We start from the raw sequence: 21314 nt of genomic DNA on the forward strand, positions 1-21314 counted from the left end.
AGTCAACAGTATGGTCATAACTATGGTGCTTCACAGGACTCTGAAATTGAACAAACCAATTAAAGCTAAATTAAAATGGGACTGTCTGAGGGAGGCAACTATTGTGTTCATTAACATCACTTAACATTTCCTGGTATGTTCATAACATCATTTAGTATATTTTCATCATTCTGCTTCACAGTATTGATAATGACCCTGGTCCTGCAATTCCAAATTGTCATAAAAACACTATTACTCTTTTCCACCCAGTCAAAAACCATGGTCTTCTTTGGATTTTACTATTGTGCATTCCCTGAATTCTTATGTTTGCCTGCTAGACACTTAACAACTGGTCTTAACTTTGACATACAAAAACCTTAGCAGCTTTAGATATATGTATGCCAGAGCCTATTGAACCAACTTCCAAACTCCGAATGTAATATTCTTACTCTCTCAAAACAGATAAGGCAAGAGGTCCCCATTGGAAACCCATAAAACCAGCATCCATTTACTTCCAAATGATCACATTTTGCTGTAATGTAAGAAAAAACTGTACAAATTAAATTTGGCATGTTTCACAAAGAGAATATTAATTCCTTTGTCCACTAAACAGCTCTGGGATAGAAATTAATGCAAGCCACTCATTTTGAGAGCTTTCTGTTCCTTATTATCATGGACTCTATTTCTTCTCCGGCTAGTTATCCTTGGCTGCACTGGGTCCAGAAAAACCCCGAGAAAATGAACTTAAATTTGTATAAACTGTAATTTAATCTGTCCTTACAAGATCTGTTGCCTGTTAACAATTGTTATGATCCTGTATCCACGTACTGTGGCTTTCAAGCAGGGTGCATGGGAGCAAACTTTATACACCACATCAGACAAAAACTAAGACCATAAAATTCCCACCTTAAGAACTTATGTTTCAATGTAAGCTTTGTCGCACTCGATCCACGTCCTCAGACTTGATCCACAAAAGCTTACAATGAAACACAACCGTTAAGTCTTTGCAGTACCACCCACCAAACCCAGATTTCATATTATTGTCTGGGACTCCGGGCGCTCTGCTTCCTGGGCCGGTCCGCTCCGCTCCTTCCCTCCCGGGTCTCTCCTCGGCCCCTAACCTTGTCCAGCCCATCTTCCCGACAGGCCCCGCCGCGCACGGCGAACAGGAACCCCTCACCGGGGGCATGCCTTGGCCGCGCCTCCACGCACCTCCCAACGTCGCCGAGAAGACTTCCGCCTCCCGCCGCCGCCGCCGCCGCCGCCGCCCTTGCCCTCCTTCGCGGTGGCCAGCTGGCCCCTCTCGGTCCCTGAGGGCCATCCCTTGCCGCCGCTCCTCTCCCGCCGCCGCCAGGCGACCCTCTGCCGCCGAGTCACCTCCTCCCACCCTCCACAAATCACAGGCGGCGCCCGCTTCCACCTGTTACTCCCGCCGCCGCCGCCTCAGGACACTCCTCCCTTCAGGAGGAACCCCCTTCTTCCCCGGGCAAAGCCACCTGTCCCTCCCCTCCCTCCATAACGAGAGACCGCCACCGACGCCCTTACCTGGCCGTGGGAAGGGGAGCAACGCCACCGCCTCAGAGTCACCTGAGAGAAACCGCCGCGCTTCCGACCCTCACTCTTCGCCCGCCTTCTTGCCTTCCTCCCTCCCTCCGCCCCCCTCCCAGTAACGCACCGGCAGTAACTATTCACGTGCCCCTCGATTTAAGTAGGACTTGTTGTTCCGTACGCGGATGACAGCTACGGCGAGCTGCGCAGGCGCGACCCATTCCGCAAAGAGCTTCCCTCGCACACCACGCCTCCTTGCCTCCACACACACCCCACCCCACCCCCGGCCTGTCGCTTTTTTCCACAACTGCCGGCTCCGCGAGAGCTTTTGGGGGAAAAGAAACCGAGAGACGTCACGTGACAAGAGCCGCGGCGGCGGCGGCGGCGGCGGCTTCCTCCTCCTCTTTGGAGGGTGGGACGTCACGTGGCCCCAGGAGGCGAGCCGGAGCGGCCGGGCGGACCAGCATGAACATTCGGGAAACGGGGGTGGGGGTAGGGGGTGTTCGAGAGGTACAAGAGGGGGAGGCGGCGGGGGGGGTGCGTATGGTCGTTGTAATGTCACATGGGGCCGCCACGTGTGTATCGGCCGCTGGGGAGGGACTTTTGGGGTCCAAGTTGTTGGTGATTAGGAACCACTGTGTTGTCTGTAGTGGAGAGAGAGAAGTGACCTGTCAGTCACAGGGCCTATAACACGTGCAGGTATCCTTCCTCACCTCCCCCCCCCCAATCATCTCCCGGAGTGTTTGAGGACATGGTTTAGTTTTAGTGCCAGGTGCCTTTAAGGGCCATTGGGGCTGGTTCTCCGTGTGCGCGTACTTTCGTCCCAGGTTCGGTCAATTTTTAGTGAACCGGGAGGTGGCACTCTCGAGTCAAGAAGGCAGCCTCGGGGACGCTTTGCCTGGTTCCTAGGTGGCCCTCCGAGGAGCCTGGCGCTCACTCAGCCTTCCAAAAAAAGACGGGCAAGAGAGGCCCGATGCACATCAGGAGAAAAGTGGGTGCAGCTTTTCTCTCAAAGGAACATGTGAGGCAAAGAGAAAATAAATATATCTTCCTTTTTCTTTCTATATTTGTATCAGAATTGTGTACAATTTAAAATTGTGGATGTAAATAAATAGGGAGAAATTGTCTTTGTACATAAACTGTAGCATTTATTTCTGGATAATCTAGGCTTGGTGGACAGCCTTTGCAGTTTTTTCTTTTATTAGCTGATCTGAGCGAAGGTGTTATGTTGCCTGAAGGGAAGGACAAAATGGAGTCACTCTCCCCATGTACAGAAATAAAATAAAGTGACAGTTCAATACTGGCAATAGGATGGTCTTTGTTACCGCATCTGAACTCACGTGAGCAGACTCATTTACCGGTACAAAATGACAAACAGAATCCCTTCCGGGGGGGGGGGATTGGGGAGGTGGCTCAGGAAGAATGGCTGAGGGGGCTCTGAGGCTAGAGGCAGTTACCTCATCTTGCCTAATACAGTGGACCCTCTACTTAAGGAATTAATCTGTATTGGAATGGTGGCTGCAAGTCGAAAAGTCTGTAAGTCGAATCTCCATTGACCTACAATGCACTGAAAACTGATTAATCCCATAACCAGTGGTTTTTATTCTATTTTTATTCCATTTTGGTTTTTTTCTGGTCTGTAAGTCGATTCTCTGGCTGCAAGTCGAATCTAAATTTTGCAGCCAGAGAAGTCTGTAACACGAAAAGTCTGTAAGTCGAGCCGTCTGTAAGTCGAGGGTCCACTGTAGTAGTGCAAACTCTTTTCTATTTTGTGCTTTTCCCACACTGTGTACACCTTGTATATGAAGTAATCGCTATGTACTGTCAAATCACATCCAATGTATGTCAATTCATATCCAAGCCTATAAATTAACAAGCTCCAGAGTGCCCTAACAATCCAGTTTAAAACTTGCAAACACTGTGGCATATATTATCGAGTCAATCTGTATCATGTTAGACATTCCTCTTTTCCTAGCTTTTTCCATTCTTCTTCTTATATTAAGACCAGTGTGTGACAGCCTAAGTTTAGTCATTTTAGCTTCAAATGGGAGTTCAGCCTTTATTTGGCATAGAAGTTACTTATTTTCCTTTCTTGCAGCCTTAGAAATCAAAAAAGTTCTATTCCAACACTAAATTTTGAATGCATTTTTCCTATCTGCTTCCTTCATTTTCCAACTTTCCCATCCATGCCTAGTAATTGGGAGTATTGATGATTTTGGCCTTGATCTCCAGTTGCATACGCAAGGGTGTTACCTAATACCATCATCTCTCGCCCCCCCCCCAAAAAAAATCTCAGCCATCTTCTGAGTTCTTAGCTGCAGTCTCCATTTTAAACTTAACATGATGTTTTGGTTTAATCCAACAACCTAGGGAAGAACTGAGTGCGGAATTATTACCCCAGATTTTATCTCAGTGCCAAACTAGATTCTGGACTCTAGAACTTACTTTAAAAATGTCTGTGCTTGTAAGTATGTAATGAGTGAGCAACCATGACACTCCCTTTCACAGTAAATGAGAACCTCCAGGGCAGAGAGTTTGTGGCAAGTGGCCCTTACCAGTGGACTTAGATAAGATCTGTCTGAAATCTTATCTGCAGATAAGAGTTGTCTGAAACATGCATAGGACTGCAATTCATGCAGCCAAGGTCTATTTTGCTTTGTAAGAAATGTTCTGCTGTGTTCATTTGGGTGTGTGCCAAGTATATGTGTCCAGTTCTGTCAGTATTAAGAGTCTCACTGATTCCAGTGACAAAACTAAGTACTGTAACTCCTAAAATATCTGTCAATGCAGTGAGGCTTGATTTTTATTGCTTAGGCTTTGGCTGGATTTTGTCCATAATCAGTTGATAGCTCTGCACTGAAAGGCATGTGCTTTTAAACTATTTGTACAGATAATAACCACAATACTTTTTGTTCCTTTTACAATTAAAGAATCTGCATTTGAAAGCTGTACTGTAATTTATCTTGCAAAAACTACACAGGAAAAAGCTATACATTGGAATTAATCTTCCGGTTTTTACCAAAGGTGTGTATGTCTGAGGGCTCTGTTGGGCTGAAAAGTAATCTATATATTTACTAAATGCATGAGATACTTACTCAGTTGTAATAAGCTTAGTTAATGAAGTGGCTCTTGCAGCTATGTGTGTAAGTTTGACCTAAAGATACTCAGCTAAACCTCAAACCATGTAATTGAATTACCCCTCTTCCTCAGCAATCCTTAGCCAGCACCAAGTTGTACAAAAGTAGTGTTCAAATGAGATTGTGTATTTATACCTAATTTCTTGATGGGCTTATATGGCCAGAACTCAGGAAATCATCTAATTTATGCTAATCTCTTTGTGAAGCAATTCTTATCAATGGACCTTATTCCTGAAACTCATTGCGCACTAGTAATGTTACTGCAATGTTAATCTTTTCCCACCCCTGCCCTGCCCAAAAGCACCAGATGCCCGTGATCAGGTAGCAAACAACAGAATGGACTTTGAAATGTCAGGCTATCATTTGTTCTTTTTGTGTTGAACCTGTGTTGATTAGTACAGCTTATTTTGATGCCCACTGGTAAGTTCTTCTTGATTCAAAAATTGTAAGGGTTTTATTTGATTTATAAACAACATCATACATGTAAACATGGACTGCAGTATAATTTTGCACACCATCATGTATGCTTCTTAGTGCTAGTTACTTTTAATGGACAAAACCTGTTTGTATTATCCTCAGAAGTCAACTTCTAAGCTCTTCCTAACTAAGAGGTGGGAACAGTTTATTCTGTCTGTGTATATCCATCATGTCTAAAGCTCAGTATCTGAAATTCTAGGATATGGTACATTTTAAACATAGTTACATAGCACCAAGGTTGAAGACTCAATGTTTGACAATCAGTAATGAACTTCAAAAATGAACCACATTTTGCAAGAGCTGATTTGCTCTGTGAATAAATTTGCTCTGTGAGTTAAACCAGTGTGAAAACAGATTTGCCAATCAGGGACTTAGACATTTAAAGTTAAGCATGTTAATGTTTTATTAACATGCATTGCATAAATCTTTCCCACTGTAATAAATGTGACTTAAAAGTGCTCATCTTTATCAGAATTGTTTCCTCACTTAGAGATGCAAGTAGTAAGGATATCGTAAAAATACGTTCCAAGAGTATAATATAAGCTTGAATATTAAATACACTATATATTGATAATCTATTCCATATTTCTTTTCCAGTTTTCAGATTTTTTTTCAAAAACATAATTAGTGAATTGGGCATGTTGTGAGAGTGGCTGATGGTCAGATTCCAAAAGATCTCCTGTATGGAGAATTAGTGCAGTGAAATTGCCCCAGAGGGAGACCACAGCTGCGATACAAGAATATCTGCAAGCGGGATCTGAAGGCCTTAGGAATGGACCTCAACAGATGGGAAACCCTGATATCTGAGCATTCAGCCTGGAGGCAGGCGGTGCATCACGGCCTCTCCCAATTTGAAGAGACCCTTGTCCAGCAGGCCGAGGCAAAGAGGCAGTCATGAAAGCAACAAAATTGGGGAGCTAGATGGGGTACAGATTGTATTTGTCTTCAGTGTGGAAGGGATTGTCACTCTCCAATTGGCATTCTCAGCCACACTAGACGCTGTTCCAAGTCCTCCATACAGAGCACGATACCATAGTCTCTCGAGACTGAAGGATGCCTAATCTTTCTTTCATGTAGGTCACAATAGATTTTAGTTTGGTATGTTTAACCTTTAAAACAGAGTTGTGTAGCTGTCCAAGTTGGAGACATGGTTTGAAATCCAGTAGAAGAATTTACACTGTATAGGGTTGATGATGTCATCAGCTCTGGCATGCAATGCATGTTAATTTCCCAATTCTTCCTCCTCCCCTCCCAAAGGCCATGAGAATCCTTTCCAGCAAGGGGAAGCTGATGGGGGGCATGGGAGGGGCGGAGAAATGTTTAATTTTCAAAAATCGTTTTCAGCAGCAATTTTTGGAAATTGAAGGCTCCCCCAACAGCCTTTCTCTTGATGAAAACTATACTGAGGGAACCTAAGGACTTTTTAGGTGGATCAGGTATATTTAATTTATGAAAAACTGCCAAGGTCATTAGCCTCATGCTGTGTCAGTTCCACTGTTGGATTTCAGCCAGAGTGCCTGCCACAGCTGAGGGACGCCATGGCCAGTGATACTGCTTGCTTTGGAGCTGATAGAGACAAGAGAAATATAAAGATTTTGCTTCTGATGAAGGCCCTGCCGAAATACGTTAAGCAAGAAAGTTTTTAAAGCTTTTCACCATGTAATAAAGACACTACATATTGTTACCGATCCCGGACATCCTGAGATTGTTTCTCCTTGTATCCTTCAGTGACACTGCTAGACATATCCAGTGCCATAGTCTGCTCTTAAACATGTTTCAGAAAAGCACCCCTACACTCTTATGTTCACAAGAGAGACCAACCAGAGGGCAAGGGGGTTTCTTATACAGTGGTGCCTCACTTAGCGATGTTAATTGATTCAAAAAAAAACATTGCTATGGGAAAACATCGCTAAACGAAACACCATTTTCCATAGGAAGGCATTGAAAACCAGATAATCTGTTCCAATGGGAACGGATTACCGTCCTTAATCGAAAATCGCCATAGGAAACATCGCTAAGCGAAACGCGGTTCCCCCATTGGAATGCATTGAAGAGGTTTCAATGCATTTCAATGGTTTTGACAGGTCCGTTTTCACTATTTTTAAAGTGTCTTAAAATGTTTAAAAAACTGTTTAAAATGCTTGGAATCGTTAGTGCACCTTGTAAAACCTTTGCAAATTTAATTTGGCTTTGTTCTGAGTCTTCGTTAATTTTTGGGGAATTTCCCCCCCCCCATTGGAATGCATTGAACTGTAGAGCCTGAATGCTCACTGGAAGGACAGATCCAGAAGTTAAGGCTCCAATACCTTGGCCATCTCATGAGAAGAGAAGATTCCCTGGAAAAGACCCTGATGTTGGGAAAGAGTGAAGGCAAGAGGAGAAGGAGACGACAGAGGATGAGGTGGATGGACAGTGTCACCGAAGTTACCGACATGAATTTGACCAAACTCCGGGAGGCAGTGGAAGACAGGAGGGCCTGGTGTGCTTTGGTTTGACTTAACAACCAAACAATAACAACAATCATTCTAAGATAATCAGTACAACTTGATTGTTCAAGCTAAAGGCACTTTCCCCTGCAATTTATTTTCCCTGAATTTATGCACTTTTTAACACCCACTAGAGGGCAGTCTGCATTTCATCTGGACCAGATGCTTGAATAAACACTTGCCTGGAAAATTCAATCCTCTTGACTGTAGGCAGTACACACAATTTGGTTTGAAGCTGGAACAATCTTATATTGATTACATAATAAGGACACCCACAGGAAAGATGGTATTTTTTATTGAACTAGCAGTTTGAAAAAAAAGCACTTGAAGCTTGCAGCTTTGTTCAAAACTGTAGTATCTGCAAGCAGATTGGTCTCTTCCTAGAAATAGCAGAATGATCCACCTCTACAAATGTTTTGTCCAAATCCAAACACAGAAGTTGCTGTGTTGAGAACTGCTATAAAGTTCAGTAATCACTCTGCTTTCCTATCTCATAAACTGCCGATTAATGTGCCTGTGACACATTTGTTGTGATAATAACAATAATGTCTGTGATAAATTTTATTTATTTATTTATTTAATTTAAATGCCTTATTCTATATAATAAATTTTAAAATATGTTTATTAGAAGTTGTCTACTGTTCAGTGTCTGTTCTTCTTTAAACAAAACAATCTGGGACACCTTGGTGTGTACAGTGCAGTTGTACATCTTATGTCTGCTTATATATATTGGTGGTGGATGGACACTTGGGAAAAGGTAACAGATTAAGAGAATCTTGATTAATTGAGAAATGTTTGTACAGTGTTTACCTTAAATAAATTGGTTATATAGGTTTATTTTTAATTAAAACTTTAAAGTATTGCTAAGGCATTGCTTTTTCATCAGCTAAAAGCAGAATTTAAACAGAGATTGCACACCTGCATATAATATATCTTAATGCCACTATGTTAGAACTATTGGATGGGTCCGTGGTTTAGGCATCAGACTGCAGAGCAGAGGTTGGGAGTTTGATTCCCTGCTGTGCTTCCTTGACAGGGGATGGATTTGATGATCCATAGGGTCCCTTCCAACCATGCAGTTCTAAGATGATGATGATTTAGCACAGTTTTTTTTCTGTGTGCAGAATCCTCTTATATTTACTTAGAAGTCACCCTGTTCAACAAGATTTTCATCTGTATTAACCAAATGTTTCTTCTTTGTAGAAAAAAGAAATGTATAGAAGCAATCCTGCTTAATCCTTCCAATCTAGATTTAGAAGAACAATGTATGCCATTCTACTATGTACTAATACCCCTCTGTTAAAACGCAGGCTTCACAATACACAAGGGAGTTTTACAAGTAACAACATGATTTTATGCAAGAAAAAAGGGGGAATCTAACAACTTATACCCCCCAAAAAAATAGGTTTCATGTGGTATATTCCAGTAATTAAGAAAATTATAATGATGAATAACTTCAACAGGCAGGGATTCTTAACCACATTACCCTTGGGAGATGTCTGCTGTGGAAGGCAGCAGCCTAATCCAACCATTTTAGACTACTGTAACGCGTTCTACGTAGGGCTTCCTTTGAAGCTGATGCGGAAACTTCAAGTGGTGCAGAACGCGGCGGCCAGACTCCTTACTGGAGTGAGAAATATCTCTCCTACTCTGGCCATGCTGCACTGGCTGCCCATCCGTTTCCGCATTGACTTCAAAGTGTTAATGCTTACATATAAAGCCCTAAACGGTTTAGGAACTCGATACTTGGCAGAACGCTTACTCCCAACTAGTTCTGCCCGTGTCACCCGCGCAAGCCAGGAGGTGAGGCTGAGGAGCCTGATGCTGAGGGAGGCCCGGAAGGAAAAAACTAGAAACCGGGCCTTCTCGGCGGTGGCTCCTCGCCTCTGGAATAACCTACCTCCGGAGATTCGCGCTGCACCCTCGCTGGGTACTTTTAAGAACCAACTAAAAACATGGATGTATAGGCAGGCCTTCCCTTCCAGTTAATTCCTGTCCTCTTTCCTTTTTTTTTCTCTTTATTTGATTTATTTTTATAAAATTTTATGTCGTGTGGACTCTTAATTGACTCTTTATGGACATCTTTCTCCCAGTGACTCAAAAGTGGCTAACAGCGTTAAAAATAAAGTAAAAAACAAAATAAATTATGCATTAATTTATTGGCTACCCAATAGCAGGAGGCTGTGTTTTTCCTCCTGCTGAGTTGGTGTTTTTCCTTTTCTTTCTGGTCTCTTTCTCTCTGCTTTCTTTGGTTTGTTTATTTTAGGTTTCTTGCCTCCCTCTTTCTTGCAGCTGTTTTTATTTTATCTCTGCTGCAACAGTAACAAACATTACAATTGTTGCTGTTTCCACTATCACTGGGCGTAAGAAGAACAACAACAATGCCGCCGCTGCCGTTAGGAAAACAGGCAGGCAGATTGGAGTACAGTGAGTTGCTCGGAAAAGAGAAGGATTGTTTCCAGCAAAATAATTGAAGGAATTTAATTTCTTTAATTATATACATCGCTGTGGGAGGCTGCTGGTGTGAATTGAAAGATCAGGGCCGAGGCAGCCGACTTGTTTGTAGTGAGGCAGAGCTCGGCGTTGTGGGAGCTTCCTTTCGTGCTGCAGGGTTGGAAGAGCTGAAGGGTCCTCTTAGTCTTGATGGCCTGGCGCTGGGGTCTTAGAGACGAGCCCAGTGCGGAGAGGTGTGGAGGAGCCCACCTGCTTGAATGGTGAAGCCCTGGAGAGATCATCGACGCCAGCTGGAGGAGGCGTGGTGAGCCTGGAGTCGGGGGCCGAGAGGCTGGCTGAGGACTAGTGAAGCTGGTGTCAGCTTGTGGTGGCGACTCTTTTGGGAACTTTTCTGGGGGGCTGTTTGGAACTGGGAGTCATCAATACCTATGGCCAGGGGAGACGCCTTTCTAGCAGAGGACCCTGGTATGTCGAAGGGGGAATTATCTGACTGTACGCTCATTGCCATGTTTCCAGCAGCTCTTCATCAGCTCCCCCTCCTTCAGATGTTACTGCTTGCTTTGCCTCTGCTTTTTGACTGCTTTTTGACTGCTCAGCTTGGGGCTTTTGCCCCCATAAACTGAAATCCATCTCCGACAGCCTCCTCAAAGGAAAGAAGATCTGCGGCCAGTGCGTGGTGGGACGGGTCCAATTGTGGGTGGGAGAATCTTGGGCTTATTTTGTTGTGTGGCAGAAGAAGATGAATCAGGACTGTATGTGGGGGACAATCACTTCTGGGTCCCTTTAAAAGCCTTTAAAAAAAAAATAATGTATTTTATAAGTTGGGTGTCTAATTGATAGCATTTTAATTGATTTATGTATGTATTGTGTTATTTAATCTATTGTATTCATTTAGGGTACTTTTTTCATTTTTTCTTTTTTTCTTCCCCCTTTTCTTTTGATATGGAGTGGAGGGCCTGTCCACCCAGCGAGGGGCCACTGAACATCCCGGTGATCATGGGTAGAGGGAGATATGGCATTGGCATGGTCCCCGTGCGTGACAGAAGAACGATGAACAGATGTTTGGCGGCTGTTAATTGTTCTGAGACTGTGACCAACCACCAGTATCGAGGTAGCCACCCCAGCCAGCCCTCCACTCTAACTCTGGTATTGTTGAAAGCCAGTTCTGTATCCAACAAAACCCAGGTGATTCACAATCTTATCTTGGAGGAGGATGCAGACCTGGCATGCATAACCGAAACATGGATTGGTGGAAAGGGGGGTCCTCCCCTGGCTCTCATCTGTCCACCCGGTTATGCCATCCAGCACCAGGGCAGACTGGAGGGGCAGGAGGGAGTAGCCATTGTTTATAAATTCACCTTGGAGGTTACTAGGCGCTCCTCGGTGGTAAAGCTGGGTCTAGAGGCACTCCACGTGGCAATTGGGGCCAGGGATGGTATTGGGATTTTGCTGGGTTACCGCACTCTCCGCAACCCAGCCACTTCACTTCCGGAGCTGGCCGACTTTGTTTCCGCGGCATCGTTGGGATCCCTGAGGCTTTTGGTCTTGGGAAATTTCAACGTGCACGTGGGGGCAGAGACTACTGGGCCAGCTCTTGAGTTCCTGGAAACCATGGCTTCCTTGAACATGTCCCAACATGTCATCAGCCCCACCCACGTGCCCTGGTTTAACCAGGAGTTCCATGCTCTGAAACGACATAAGAGAAGGCTAGAGCGTAGGTGGAGGAAGAGCCCAACGGATTATAAGGAAAGGCTGCTTGTCGAACTTACTTCGCTAACCGGATAAGTGAAGCGTCCAACCAGCAGGTGGAGTTATTCCGTATAGTGCACAACCTATCTGGAACTGGTCTGGGTGATAGGCCTCCCCCTAGTTTTTCACCTGACCAGTTTGCAGCCTTTTAAAAATCTAAAGTGGATGCCATCCGCCGGGACCTCTCTCCTTTTTTGAACACAGTGAGTCGAGCAGAGATGTCCAGCGCTCCGTCTTGCCCGGTAACCCTTGACTCCTTTCAGCCTGTCACGCCTGATTCTGTGGCCCAGGTGTTGACCACTGTCAAGCCACCACCTCCTCCTTGGACCCTTGCCCGGCCTGGCTAATCAAAGCAGCCAGGCCAATAACAACAGAATGGGCCACTGAAATAATAAATGGGTCTTTCCTTGAGGGCAGGTTTCCTTCTGCCCTCAAGGAGACACTCATTAAGCCCATAAGATAGAAACCTAGTTTAACGGCAGATGAAATTGGCAATTACAGGCCCATCGCCAATGTTTCTTTCATGAGCAAAGTGGTTGAGAGGGTGGTGGCCGATCAGCTTCAGGCCCACTTGGATGAAACAGACGCCCTGGATCAGTTTCAGTTGGGCTTCAGGCCGCGCCACAGTACAGAGATGGCATTGGTCGCCCTGTACGATGACCTGTTGAGGGAGGCTGACGGGGGCAAAATGTCTCTGCTGGTCCTCGACATCTCAGCGGCCTTTGATACCATCAACCACGGTATCCTCCTGGGGAGGCTCTCTGAGTTGGGAATCGGTGGCTTGGCACTAGCCTGGCTCCATTCCTTCTTGGAGGACTGTCCCCAGAGAGTTCAGCTTGGGGAGAGTGTTTCGGCCCCGTAGAGCCTCACTTCTGGGGTCCCACAGGGGTTGATTATCTCCCCAATGCTGTTTAACATCTATATGAGACTGCTGGGAGGGGTCATCAGGGGATGTGGGGCATCGTGTCATCAATATGCCGATGACACCCAGCTCTACATCTCCTTTTCACCAACTGCAGGTGATGCCGTCCCGTCCCTTCAGCACTGCCTGGAGGCTGTACTGCAATGGATGCAGGAAAACGGGCTGAGGCTGAACCCGAACAAGACGGAAGTTCTGAGGGTGGGTGGCCCCGTGGCTGGCGGCTTGGGTGACTCTCGCACATTTGGGGGGGTGACCCTGGACACGAAGGGTGGGGTCCGCAGCTTGGGCATATATTTGGACCCGACACTCACCATGGAAATGCAGGTGGCGTTGGTTGTCTGTACCGCCTTTTTCCACCTTTGGTGGATTGCCTGGCTGCGGCCCTATTTAGACACGGGGGCACTCGCCACCTTGGTGCACGCGCTCGTAATCTCAAGATTAGACCACTGTAATGCGCACTATGTGGGGCTGCCTTTGAGGCTGATGCAGAAACTTCAGGTGGTGCAGAATGCGGTGGCCAGACTCCTTACTGGAGTGAGAAAATACCAACACATTTCTCCAACTCTGGCCGCACTGCATTGGCTGCCCATTCGTTTCCATGTCGACTTCAAAGTTTTAATGTTTAATTATAAGGCCCTAAACGGTTTAGGACCTCGATATTTGGCGGAACGCCTGCTCCCACCAAGGTCTACCCGGATCACCTGTGCGAGTCAGGAGGTGAGGCTGAGGAGCCTGACATTGAGAGAGGCCCGGAAGGAGAAAACACGAGACCGGGCCTTCTCAGCGGTGGCTCCTCGGATGTAAAATAACCTCCCTCCAGAGATTCAGACGGCCCCTATGCTGGGAACCTTTAAAACCCAATTAAAAACATGGTTATACATCCAGGCCTTCCCTCCAGTCAATACCTGATCTCGTTTCTTATTTTCCCTTATTTTATTATCCCTCCATTTTATTATAATTGTAATGATTGTACGGTTATGTACTTTTCTGGGTTTTATTGTTTGATTTTATATTGTAAGCCGCCTAGAGTGGACGAGTTGCCCAGATAGGCGGGGTATAAATCAAATAAATAAATAAATAAATAAATAAATACATACATACATACATACATACATACATACATACATACATACATACATACATACATACATACATACATACATAAAAGAAGAAGAAGAAGAAGAAAACTATAATGATAATTAAAATACATTGAATGATTGAAACCATTTGGAACTTTAAAAACAAATCTATTCATCCAAAAGCCAACATCCAGGAACATATGGTTATTAAGATTTAAATGCCTAAAGGGGTAGGTTTTCGACTGTTGATGGATAAAAAGGAGGGGACCAGCCTAACCTTGTGAAGGAGTGTATTCCACCACCTAGGAGCAGCTACAAAGAAGGCCTTGGTGTCCCCATCAAATATATCCATGGTGGTAACGGGACCTAGCAGATGTCCGCTGATGATCTTAAGACCAGGAAGGCTTGTATGCGGAGATAAAGTCCTTCAGATAGCCTGAGACCAAACCATATAGGGCTTTGTAAGTAATAACCAGCACTTTGTATTGGGCCAGGAATTAGACTGGTAACCAGTGCAATTGTAGCTGGCATTATATGCTCTTTATAACTGGCCCCAGGCAGCAGTCTGGCAGCTGAAGTTTGAACCAGCTGTAGTTTCCAAACTATCTTCAAAGGCAGCCCCATGCAGAGTGTGTTACAGTTATCCAAGCAGGATGCAACTAAGGCATGTGTCACTGTAGCCAAATCAGACATCTCAAGGAACAAGTGCAGCTGATGCATCAGTTTTAACTGTGCAAATGCACTCCTGGCCACAGTGGAAACCTGGGCATTCAGGCTCAGGGATTAATCCAGAAGTACACACTAGCTGTGGACCTGAATTTTCAGGGGGAGTGTAACCTCATCCAGCACAGGTTGCATTCCTAGTCCCTCATCTGCCTTCTGATTGACCACAATCTCTTCAGTCTTGTCTCGATTAAGTTTCAGTTTGTTTGCCGTTAGCTACTCTGTCACTGATACCAAACAATGGTTTATCACTGAGACAGTTTGCTTGGAATTTGATAGAAAGGAGAGAGACTTGGATGTCATCACTGGTGCATGAATTGGTTGTGCCTGCAGATTAGCACTCTGGAAATGTAGTATATATCATTGTGATTTTAAAACCATCTTAGTGGAAGGAAATTATTCTCTCAATATCTTACGGTCAACTGACATTTTTCAAAAAGGCATTTTTATTTATATAAGAAAAAATAAAACTGCAGAGCTGTAAACTTTCAATGTTGTCCTGGCATGAAGCTAGAAATTATCAAGTCTGGCCAGAAACCGCATTTAATTGCCCAATAAGTCAAGATTGAGCAAGGATAGTCCTTGTGCTTATTACGTAGTTGCCTGCTATAGATAACAAAATCAATAGCAGGCATTGTAACAGTCAGTGCTTTTTACCAGCTGCACATTTTTCTAACCAGATTTAGTATTAAATGCAAAAAAAGCAAAAAGCAAAGTGTGCTGCTTATATAGCGCCCCATAGTGCTCCAAGCACCCTCTGGGCAGTCTACAAGTTAATTATGCAGGCTACACATTGCCCCCCCCAGCAAGCTGGGTACTCGTTTTACCAACCTCGGAAGGATAGAAGGCTGAGTCAACCTTGAGCCAGCTACCTGGGAGTGAACCCTGAGTCATGAGTACAGTTTTGTCTGCAGTACAGAAGTTTAACCACTGCAACACGAACAGTGAGTACTGTTTGATCTGATAACACTAAGCTCAGAGTATGCAGAGTATAACTGTGGTTTAAGTTAGCATTCTTCAAGTGTAGTAGTAATACTACCTAGCATTAATCAAAATCACTTTTGACAGGTGTGCCATCCCTGCGAGGTGGGATAAAGGGTCAAAAATCGACCCAGGGCCCTCCTCCTGGGTGAGCAGGGCTTTAGGGTGATGTAGGGGATTGGTGAGTCCGCTGTGGGCCTATAGGAGGGGTTGACCAGAGGATTGGCCCCCAAATTAATGCGTCACCCCCCACAGCCCTGTAGGCCAATGGGAAGAGGTTGGAGGGGTTTGGCTACAAAAGGGGTGGCTGTAGGACATGTCTTGGCATGCCGTTATGCCTCCTGGGACTGAAACTCCACAGCAGTTGTTGAAACACCACAGCAGTGATTTCAGGGCCATTTTGCGTGTGCTTGCCACTCTTTGCAGAGACCGGTGCATCTTGGAGAAGAGGGAGGACAAGGAAAACCAGCTTCCTGGGAAAAGCCAAAGGGCCCTGCTGAAAGCCAAAAGGCACTTGCGCCCCCAGGGTTACTACCAGGGGTTTGTGAGTTTTTCCAAGCCCTTGTGCCACTTGGGACCCCCTGCAAGTCTCAAGGGGATGCTGCCTGAAGACCCGGAAAATCTAAGAAGAAAATGCAGGTCTACAGCAGACATATTCATATTTACTGCAAAGCCAAAACAGAAGCCAAAAAGCACAAGAAAGCCAACCTGCAACCTGATGTGGGGTGATGAGAAGGATGATGGGCTTGAATGCGATTGTGGGCAATGGTCAAAAAGAGCTTTACAGAAGCCAACCGGTGATGCCCTGAAATCAGCAGAGAACGTGGATGGCTTTGTGCTGGTGAAACCTGGCGTTGAGGGGGATACCAACAGCCCTGAGGATCAGATGGTGGAAGAGGTTTCAGATGAAGGCTTTGAGAGTGATTCAAGAGCAGTTTCTAAAAGCTATAGTTATGTGGTATGTTAGGGGTTTTAAGGTCCTTAAAAAACCTTACTAAAGGGTTGTTTCATTCTTACCCACAGGAGAAGGCTCGGAATGATAAGGATGATGAGCTTGAGTGTGATTGTGGACATGGGCCAAAGAGAACTGACCTGAAATCAGCAGATGATGTTGTTTCATTCATTCATTCTCACCCACTGGAGAAGGCCCAGGTTGCTGAGGACAAGAAACTGCCCTGCATGAATATACAAGCTGTAAATCTATCCTGTATTGCATGTGTTCCTACATATACAGCTTGTAAAGCTATCCTGTATTTCATGTGTTTCTACTACCCTGAGGCTTAGATGTTTACTTTACAATACCCTTGTAATATACTGTCTTTTAATAAAGAGCCTTTATTGTACCATATCTTGTTCATATTTGTGTTAATGGTTGAGATGGCTGCACAGGGGAAAATACTACACAATATCTTTTATACACCCTAATCAGTGGGATGTTTTGGCAGTCTGAAGCCTCTGTTTAGGGAAGCCAAAAAGCAAATCAAAACGTTGAAGGTAGGGAATGTTTCCCAATGGCTTTCTGATCAGGATGCCTATACACTGCATAGACCGGCTAGAGTTAATTTAAAAAGAAATAAGACCATTGTTTCCAAAGTAGATGCTCAACGGTGGGCAGATTTGGTCAATATGCAACAATTTGCTTGGTACAACAAGGGCTACATCCTGGTATGCATTGACATCCTTTCTAAGCACAGCTGGGCAAAAGTTCTCAAAGGCAAAACAGGTAAAGAAGTGGCCAAAAGTTTTGATGCTATTTTCAAACAAGATGGAAGAAAATCTGACAAAATACAGATGGACCGTGGTGATGAATTTCTAAACAGGCCTGTAAACAGCTTATTCAAGAAATGTGGAATACAACATTTTGTCACTAATAAGGAGGTCAAAGTGGGGGTGGTGGAGAGGTTTAATAGAACATTAAAAACGAAAATGTGGAAGTTTTTCACGGCTAATAATACTTATAGGTATGTGGATGTATTACCACAGTTCCTTAAAAGTTATAACCACAGCATTCATAGATCTATTAAATGCAGACCTGTAGATGTGAATCATCACAATGCTCTGGCCATCTGGAAAAGGGTCTATGGGGCCTCTGCTGAAACAAAAAAGAGGTTCTAAAACTTAGAAAAGGTAACTGTGTGAGGGTTTCTAAAATGAAGGGAGTATTTGATAAGGGCTATGAACAGAAATTCACCACTGAAATATTTATAGTGGATTGGGTTATCAAAGGCGCAGAGAGGCCTGTATACCAGTTAACAGATTATGATGGGGAGGCCATAGTCAAGACTTTCTATTCTGAAGAATTACAGAAGATCAATGACTGGGAAGACAGACTGTATAGAACTGAAAAGATTTTGGACACAAGAGGCAGGGGCGCAAGAAAGCTTCATTTAGTGAAATGGTTAGGTTGGTTTAGCAAGTTCAACAGCTGGTTGTCTGCCTCTGAAGTTTCTGAGGTTGTATAGGACAGAGGAGCAAAATGGGCGATCATGGTTTTTACACCACACTCCGCAGCAATGCCTGTAAAAAAGTTCTTTTCTCAAAATACAAATGCCAGCTTTACAACAATGCTAACCCGGCCCTTAGATTTGAACGGAGTTTGGGAAGTTGGTCTAGCCAAGATACAGTATCCTCGGAACTGGTACATAATCCTTAAAAATGTCCCATTTTCCATTTCTGAGGGTACAAATAAATGGGCCTTCCAGTTACACTGGGGCTATTACAAGGAAACCTGATCTTCTGAACAACATGAATGATACTATAAAACAAGCTATAGATCAGCATCAGCATCATAGGCATCCTTCAGTCTCGAGAGACTATGGTATCGTGCTCTGTATGGAGGACTTGGAACAGCGTCTAGTGTGGCTGAAGAGGCCAATTCGAGAGTGACAATCCCTTCCACACTTAGGACAAATACAATCTGTACCCCGTCTAGCTCCCTGATTTTGCTGCTTTCGTGACTGCCTCTTTGCCTCAGCCTGCTGGGCAAGGGTCTCTTCAAATTGGAAGAGGCCGTGATGCACCGCATGCCGCCAGGCTGCACGCTCCGATGTCAGGGTTTCCCATCTGTTGAGATCCATTTCCAAGGCCTTCAAATCCCGTTTGCAGATATCCTTGTATCGCAGCTGTGGTCTGCCTCTGGGGCAATTTCCCTGCACTAGTTCTCCATACAGGAGATCCTTTGGAATCCGACCATCAGCCATTCTCACAACATGCCCGAGCCAGCGTAGGCGTCGCTGTTTCAGTAGGGTATACATGCTAGAAATTCCAGCTCGATCTAGGACTACTCTATTTGGAACTTTGTCCTGCCAGGTGATACCAAAAATACGTCGGAGGCAGCGCATATGGAACGTGTTCAGCTTTCTCTCCTGCCGTGCATGAAGGGTCCAGGACTCACTGCAGTACAGGAGTGTGCTCAGGACACAGGCTCTATAGACCTGGATCTTGGTGTATGCCGTCAGCTTCTTATTGAGCCATACTCTTTTTGTGAGTCTTGAGAACATGGTAGCTGCTTTGCCAATGCGTCTATCCAGCTCGACGTCTAGGGAAAGAGTGTCAGAGATGGTTGAGCCAAGGTACACAAATTCATGGACAACCTCCAATTCTTGCATGGAGATGGTAATAGAGGGAGGTGAGTCCACGCCCTGGCCCATGACTTGTGTTTTCTTCAGGCTGATAGTTAGTCCAAAGTCTTGGCAGGCCTTGCTAAAACGATTCATGAGTTGTTGGAGGTCTTCGGCAGAGTGGGCAACAATGGCTGCATCATTGGCGAAGAGGAAGTCCCGCATGCATTTCAGCTGAACTTTGGTCTTTGCTCTCAGTCTAGAGAGATTAAAGAGCTTTCCATCTGATCTAGTCCGGAGACAGACACCTTCTGTTGCAGTTCCGAAGGCATGCTTCAGCATGACAGCAAAGAAAATCCCAAACAGGGTCGGCGCAAGGACACAGCCCTGTTCACTTCGGATGTCAAAGGGATCTGATGTTGAGCCATCAAAAACTACAGTGCCCTTCATTCCCTCATGAAAGGACCTGATGATGCTAAGGAGTCGAGGAGGGCATCCAATCTTAGTAAGTATTTTTAAAAGGCCATCCCTGCTAACCAAGTCAAATGCTTTTGTAAGGTCTATGAAGGCCACTAAGAGTGGCTGTTGTTGTTCCCTGCATTTCTCCTGCAACTGTCTGAGGGAGAATACCATGTCAGTGGTGGATCTATTTGCTCGGAATCCATACTGTGATTCTGGGTAGACTCTGTCTGCAAACACCTGGAGCCTCTTCAGCACGACACAGGCAAGCAGCTTTCCTACGACGCTAAGGAAAGAGATGCCGCGGTAGTTATTGCAGTCGCCCCTGTCTCCTTTGTTCTTGTACAATGTGACGATATTTGCATCCTTCATGTCCTGTGGTACTCTACCTTCGCTCCAGCAAAGATGAAAGATTTCATACAGTTCAGTGGTGATGGTCTCTTTGCAGCATTTCAGCACTTCAACAGGGATGTTATCCTTTCCAGGTGCCTTGCCAGAGGCAAGGGAATCCAAGGCCGTTTTGATTTCTGCTAAGGTTGGTTCACTGTCCAACTCTTCCAGGACAGGGAGGCACTCAATGTTATTTAATGCTTCTTCAGTTACTGCATTCTCTCTGGAATACAGCTCAGAGTAGTGCTGCACCCAGCGGTCCATCTGCTGTGTTCGGTCCTGGATGAACATGCCTGTGGCAGACTTCAGGGGAGCAGTTTTCTTCTGTACTGGACCTAAAGCCTGCTTGATCCCATCATACATTCCCTTGATGTTACCTGTGTCTGCTGCTAACTGTATCTGAGAGCACAGCTGGAGCCAATAATCATTGGAACATCTCCTGGCAGTCTGTTGGACTTGGCTACGAGCAGCTTGAAGAGCTTGCAAGTTGTACTCACTAGGGCAGGCTTTGTATGCTGCTAGAGCTCTCCTCTTATCCTCGATGGCTGGAATCAACTCCTCCGAGTGGGCTTTGAACCAGTCGGCCATCTTTTTGGTCTTCTTGCCAAATGTGGACAAGGCAGTGTTATAAACAGCGTTCTTGAAATGTTCCCAACGTTCAGGTGCACTTGCCTCAGCTGGGCCTGGAAGGGTTTCCTCAAGTGCTTGGGCAAATTTCTCCACTTTTCTTTGATCGCGAGTCTTGCTGATGTCAATACACGGTCTTCCTTCCTTTTTTGTGTGGTACAGTCTCTTTGTTCGCAGTTTTACTCTACTACACACCAGAGAGTGATCAGTATCACAGTCAGCACTCTGGTAGCTGCGTGTGATCGTAGTGCTAGGAAGGCTTGAATGTCTAGTGAGGATCAAATCGAGCTGATGCCAATGCTTGGATCTTGGATGTCTCCAAGAAACTCTGTATTGAAGCTTTGTATTGAAGAACGTGTTAGTGACGCAAAGACCATAATAGCAGCAAAACTCCAGCAAGCGTTGGCCGTTTTCATTCATCTTTCCAATGCCAAAACGGCCTAGACAGGTGGGCCAAGAGTTGTTGTCAGCACCAACTCTAGCATTAAAGTCTCCAAGAATGAACAATGGCTCTCTCTCAGGGACTTTTTTGATAGTAGCAGCCAGTTCGTCGTAAAATTTGTCTTTTGCTTCTGTTGTGAATGACAGCGTTGGTGCATATGCACTAATGAGGGTGACCAGTCCCGCTGATGAGTGGAGCTGCAGAGACAGGATTCTTTCACTCCCCATAGTAGGTGGAACAATGGATCTCAGCAGAGTATTTCTGACTGCAAAGCCCACACCATATTCCCTGGTCTCATTTG

The 21314-nt window shown here is 45.1% G+C and overlaps 1 protein-coding gene and 1 long non-coding RNA gene across 21 annotated transcripts in view; one reads left to right on the forward strand and one right to left on the reverse strand.

The window, feature by feature from the left end:
* The window catches only part of KDM4C (lysine demethylase 4C), a 345084-nt gene extending 343247 nt beyond the window's left edge, over positions 1-1837 (reverse strand). For 5 of the 20 annotated variants that reach the window (XR_013541487.1, XR_013541490.1, XM_072992141.2 and 2 more), the window contains exon 1: positions 886-1645. The gene's annotated coding sequence lies outside the window, so the exon portion shown is untranslated. Of the gene's footprint in view, positions 1-885 lie in introns of all 20 variants that reach the window. The other 15 variants (XR_013541488.1, XR_013541491.1, XM_072992131.2 and 12 more) reach the window with 6 other exon arrangements.
* A 246-nt stretch (positions 1838-2083) lies between these two features.
* Positions 2084-16883, forward strand: LOC140704847 (uncharacterized). Its single transcript, XR_013541492.1, has 2 exons — positions 2084-5084; positions 16559-16883. It is a non-coding gene; the product is annotated as an uncharacterized LOC140704847 (long non-coding RNA).
* The last annotated feature ends 4431 nt before the right edge of the window (positions 16884-21314 follow it).

This window comes from Pogona vitticeps, chromosome 2 (assembly GCF_051106095.1).
Source record: "Pogona vitticeps strain Pit_001003342236 chromosome 2, PviZW2.1, whole genome shotgun sequence".
NCBI lineage: Eukaryota > Metazoa > Chordata > Lepidosauria > Squamata > Agamidae > Pogona > Pogona vitticeps.